The following is a 6239-nucleotide window of genomic DNA, read 5'->3' on the forward strand; positions in this document are numbered from 1 at the left end:
AATCTACTTTTGCAATAGATCCTTACACTTTTTGCCCACAAAGTTCAGTATTCCAATCCATTGCTCATCCTGGAACAAGACCTTGCTGCTTATCTTGAAGATGCTAATCATCACACAATTGAATGAATCAGAATAAAATCAGCGCGGGGCGATTGAATTGCGGTATCATTACAAATATTCATTTCTTAAAACTGAAGGTGTCAATAATTTTATCCTTCATTAACAGTAATGCATGAGACCACCTCTATCACTGCATTTTTGATACATGTGACAGTAAACTTGAACTTGAGAGCTGATGATATTGTGAGAAACAGAAGTACCTTCACAGAATTTGCTCGAGACAAAAATTGAGAACAAAGAACATTTATTATACAACAATGCAAAGTTGGGTGCTTCCCCTTACCCTGGGAATACACACATACACTGGGGCTCACCCAACTTTTATACAGTTCATTTCAGTATAGAAGTACCCTCCCCCTTACACTCTTCTGCCTCCTGGATGAGTTTGGCAATAGGCAATCCTGCCTGCCTCCATGCTGTTTCTGTGAACTTGGAGGACCAGGGGGTATCCTGTCCGTGTCCCATCATGTCATTGTCCTTATTCACACCTTCCTGACTCTCAGGGCTTGCTAACTTCTTTTATGCAGAACTTGCTAATTCTGTCTAAAAGGCTAGAAGATCCTTATCTTATTCAGACTAACTTTACTTCCTACATTCTATTATCTATCCTTATCCTATTCATACTGGCTTTATTCATTACACATATATCCATACTAGTTTTCTTAATCTTTCATATTTTCATATTAGTTTTACTCATCTCTCACAATCCTCACTTTTCTTTGAGCTACGCTTCGTGAATTCTCAACTGGAATGTATTACTTGTAAACTTGGTCTTTTTCCCAGCAGGTCAGTAAACAAACTGCAGTCTCAGCATCATCAGACAGAATTTGGCAAACATACATCCTTTGGGTTATAGTGATCTGATGAGGGGTCCATTGAATTAAATACTGCACACAAGTCTTTAGGCAGGGGAGCACCATAATGGCCAGAATAGCGAGTCCAGCTGTTATCAGGCTGTGGGTATCAGACTCCAGTTACCAATAAAAAGTCTAGTCCATCCCACACCGGACCAAGGTTGCCAAGTCTAAACCTGGGCATGGGAAGATTTTTGAACTCCTGAAGAAGTGTCTTTAACCGCCTGACCATTGTGAGCATTGTCATTAACCAGTCTTTCACAAACGCTGCCTTCAGCAGCCAACGAGTAATCGAGAGCCAGGCGGTTTTGTTGAACTGTGGCTCGTATCTGTCGTCTTTCTTCAGCCCATAAATTCAGGGCCATCACAGTCTGTTCGGTGATGATCTCCAAGGCTGGAGTCTGATTAAACGATTTAAATGCCAAGCAGCTGTGGTGTTCTGGAGCAGCTTACGTCGTTTACAACTGGAACTCCCCTTACAGTGGTGGTTCTTAACATTCCAAATGTCTGTATGACCCAAAGGATGATTTACAGACCAAGTTGGGGAGGGGTGTTTCTTGTCACTTACCCTGTGAGTTGCAGCTTGTCTGCGAACATTAGCAAAAGTATCACTGAACCTGTGAATTGCAGCCTGTCTGTGAACATTAGCATATGTATTCACTCTATCTCTGCTACGTGTACAATCCTGACTAACATTCTGTCTGTCATTGTCCCACCATCTTCTTTGTGCTATCTCTTTAAAACTCCTCTTTTCAATACCTGTAGAGGCCGAAATACAAATCAAATCTACTCCCCTAGGGCCGTTCTGTTCCCCTGGTCCATGTTGGGATCCTATATTAACCCATACTAAATAAGGTACCCCACTATGACTATACTCTCTACCTGCACCCTGTCTGCATTCTAAAGGTAAATAATTGTCACCTCTGCTGCCCCTATTCCAGGAGGACTTAATACATTGTGAGCAATTTGGTGATTTCCCAAAAATTGGGAACCAACAAGTAAACAAAACAGCAAATGGTAAAAACAACATTACAGCACTTTTTCCAGTCATAGTGAAACTTTCAGATCAGAAGGATGAAGGATTGCACGCCAGGTGGAGGGTAGATTATCAATGTCTTTAGTCCGTGAATCAGCAGCTTGTTTAATTCATTCTATGTGAGTCCACCCCTTTTCTTTCGTTCGCACTGCAGTGTCTGTAATCAGAAGTACACAATAGGTGCGGTCCCAGACAGGTTTTAGTTGGTGATCTTGGCATGCTTTTACATATACCCAATCACCAGATTTAATAAAATGAATAGGATGCTCCAGGGGTGGGTTTTGAGCTAATAAACCCTTCCATTTTAATTCGTATAGAGAGGCAAAAAGTCCCTTTAAATATTTAGATATGTACTGGTCGTTAGCCTCAGGGGTTGGGGTATTAAAAGGTGACATACAAGGTTCGAGTATACCATCTTTCACCAACTGGTCAATTACTGGCTGCAGCCCCTTTCGGCCAGCCATAGGAATTGGATACTGCTTTCGTCTAATTACTTCCTCAGGATCTTTTAAAGTAACTTGCAGGGGAGGAATATCTAACACTCTTCTGTTGCTTCTTTTTGCCCATACTCCAGGATTTATTAGTTCCCGATCCTCCTCAGTTAATACATACAATTGAACCCCGATACCTGATTCCTGTGGTCTGGTGCCGATAGCCAATTGGTCCTGTAAATCTCGTCCTAACAAACAAACTCCAGCTTGGGGAACTAGTAGAATGTCCTCCATTACTATCTTCTCTCCCATTTGTATTCTTACATCCCTTAATACAGGGACAGTAACATCTCTTCCTCCTACTCCCGAAATCATCACTGTCCCCTCTATCTTAACACCCTCGGGTGGTTGTAAAATACTAGACTGGGCTGCCCCAGAATCTATTAAAAAGGTCATCTTGTCACTGTGGGGTTCTATGCTTAAATTTACCAATGGTTCTGTGCAGCCCCACAGTGTGTATTGACTGAGAACCGTAACCCCCCCTATTCATAATCTGCTTCCATCTGTCGGACTCTGGCTTTACCCTACCCTTAATTTAGTCTATGTGTCGTCTGAGTCCAGCGTGTTTGTTAAATGAAGTGATAGGAGAAGGTATTCGGTTCAACAATCAGTTTATTACACAGCACAAGAATAAAGCTTTACAGAGCTCTGGTTAGTCGTTAGTTCATAGGTCACCTGCACAGTGAGCTATTCCCCAAGACTGACCTCTACTGCCCAGTCTCTACAGTTTATATAGCTCAACCTTATCATACAGAACAAAAGTTGGCTTCCTTTGCTAGATTTCTTGCATAAGATTTATCACAAGTAATTTCCTGCTCTGCAGTTATCTGGGGTGTAGAGCTCCCATCTTAATCCGGCGTGTAGAGCTCCCATCTTAATCCTCAAGGTCAGAATATCCTGTTGTTTTGATCAGAAATCAATTCATACCCCAGATATTTCTAATTATTTCTTTGTTCTCATCTGGCCATATTCTTCTGTTCTACTCAACACCTCCTTCTGTCTTAGCTTCTTACTGATTCCATTCTCTTTGTTTCTGACAGTCTCTGTCAGATTCTTTTTGTTTGTGCTAATCAACACCTCCTTTTGCCTTAACCTTCCTACTAAATTGTTTCATACATATCCTCTCTTTTGTATTTTGGGAGCAGGCAATTCTAAACCTACTGTAATCAGCCAACTTTGCTACATACTGTGGCTGTCCCTTACTTACATTACTCTTTCCCTTCACCATGAGGTAAATATTAAATTGTTACATAGTACTGGATTCATGTATACAAAATGAATAGTACATAAGCATATATTCTATGATTAATTAACCCCTATATTCCAACACATCAGTGTGTAAGATCACGTCTCCCTGGCTCGCATTGGGCATTCTCTCTTAAAATGTCCCTCCTTTTTACAATGGTAGCAAACCAATGCTCCTGTTTCCCAATTCCTACCGGGATTACCACGAGGTCCTGGGAACGGTCGTCATCCCTGGAATTCCCCTTTACCCTTGCACCTGCTCTTGTCTCTACTCTCCCACTCCCGGAGCTCTTCCCAATGTCCAGGAGCTGGCACACAGCCCCTACTCTTTCCTTGCTGTCCTTCCATGACTTCCTTGACTGCCTGCATCAAAATCTTAGCCTTTCCTTTCTTTTTATTGGGCATTCTCTCTTAAAATTACGCACCTCCGTACTAGTCAGGGGCACATTTACGAAACCGAGACCCCCTCCCATGGGAACTTCCCGTAAAGGTCTCAGCCAGTTAATTTCTGGCTTATCCTCCCCTTTATAATGTCTAGATTCCTGCTCTCCGAGAAATGAATCAAAGGGTTCTGCCCTTCCCTCCCGGAGGGTCTCACACTGTTTTGAATCAAAGTCTCCTCCCTCTCTTGTCAATTGAGGTGGTAATCTACTACTTGTGAATTGGTCATCATACCACCCCTACTTTCTTCTCCTTTCTTTAGCTGTGGGGGAGGAGGGGAAGGTGAAGAAGGGTAGAGCATAGGAGAGAGGGGAAAGATAGGAGCTGGCATAGGAGGAGCATAAGGTGGAGGAAGGGAATGTAACACATCCCACCCTTGTGTTTCAGGGACAAAAGGTTCCTCACCCTTCTTGTCCTTACATTCCTTTTCATTCAAAACCAGTTGATCAACTGATCCACTGAGCCAGCAGGCTGCATATTCTCTACTCTCAATATTATCTCTTTGATTTTGATAGAGCCAGATGTTCAATGCCTGACACATCCAGTCCTCATCGGATCCGAACTTTGGCCAATATACCGAATTCCCTTTTATCGGGTTTTTTTTAACCCATTCCAGACAGCAATACCTGACCATGGTTTGTTTGTCTTTCCCACGGGCTCTCCCCACACCCCAATCAGATAGCATTAATCCTAATGGACTTTGCTTAGTTATCTGATTGTCCCGTCCTTCCTTAGGACTATTTCCCTTGCTACTCACACCTCCCATACTAACAGGTAAGTAAAATTCCTCTTACCGGGATCCAGTAGCTATTCCTAGCGCGCTTCCTTCCCGTCGTTTGTTCTCAATGTCTCTTCTCAGATATCACTCGCTTCATCCACTGACCAGTCACCCATCATCCGTGAGTCCAGCTGAATCAGCCGGGGTGCACCTATCCTCGTCGTCGGGCACTCTGTCAGTGGAGGGAGTGGGATCCCGGACGAGCCCCCATTTGTGAGAAACAGACGTACCTTCACAGAATTTGCTCGAGACAAAAATTGAGAACAAAGAACATTTATTATACAACAATGCAAAGTTGGGTGCTTTCCCTTACCCTGGGAATACACACATACACTGGGGCTCACCCAACTTTTATACAGTTTATTTCAGTATAGAAGTACCCTCCCCCTTACATTCTTCTGCCTCCTGGATGAGTTTGGCATTAGGCAATCCTGTCTGCCTCCGTGCTGTTTCTGTGAACTTGGAGGACCAGGGGGTATCCTGTCGGTGTCCCATCATGTCATTGTCCTTATTCACACCTTCCCAACCCTCAGGGCTTACTAACTTCTTATATGCAGAACTTGCTAATTCTGTCTAAGGGCTTACTAATTACATATGCGGAACTTGCTCTCTAAGGCTAGAAGACCCTTATCTTATTCAGACTAACTTTACTTCCTACATTCTATTATCTAACCTTATCCTATTCATACTGGCTTTATTCATTACACATATATCCATACTAGTTTTCTTCATCTTTCATATTTTCATATTAGTTTTACTCATCTCTCACAATATGAAATAAACTGAAGTGAACACATAATTTCTGAATGCAATGTCAAACTTTCCCAGTGTTCTCCTAGACCAGAAGAAAGCCAAAAGCTGTGTTCCTGTTAAACAAGAAAATCTGCAAATGCTGGGGTTGGGTGCAATACAAAAATGTATTGCAGAAGCTCAGCAGGTCACACATAGGAAATAAGTCTCGCTATGGCTGTTCCTGTGCTGTGAAAGATAAATGGGGAAGAAGACGGCATCCTGCCAAATAACATTCCTGAAATGTAGCTCCTTGTGGCTACATCCTGTGAGAATTATCCAAAGTGCTGTAATTACTCAGTTAACTAACCAATTAAATTAACAAAGGAGTGATTATTAACACAAAGAAATGTATAGAAAAAGGCTGTTGAATATCAGTGAGTGTGCCTTCTCTGAAGGAGACCCGTTGTTGCAAGAATGTTGAATAAAAGATTATATCGCTTCACCTACTGACTCTGAGAAATTATTTCATCAGTGAGCTGTGT

General features: G+C 42.4%; 1 long non-coding RNA gene across 1 annotated transcript; it reads right to left on the minus strand.

Annotated features, from left to right (window-relative positions):
- Positions 1-347: 347 nt before the first annotated feature.
- LOC138752390 (uncharacterized) lies at positions 348-5553 on the minus strand. The gene is made up of 2 exons (XR_011350592.1): positions 4982-5553; positions 348-2167 (listed from the first exon to the last, which is right to left on the minus strand). It is a non-coding gene; the product is annotated as an uncharacterized lncRNA (long non-coding RNA).
- Positions 5554-6239: the final 686 nt, after the last annotated feature.

The sequence above is a fragment of the Narcine bancroftii genome, chromosome 1 (assembly GCF_036971445.1).
Source record: "Narcine bancroftii isolate sNarBan1 chromosome 1, sNarBan1.hap1, whole genome shotgun sequence".
Lineage (NCBI taxonomy): Eukaryota > Metazoa > Chordata > Chondrichthyes > Torpediniformes > Narcinidae > Narcine > Narcine bancroftii.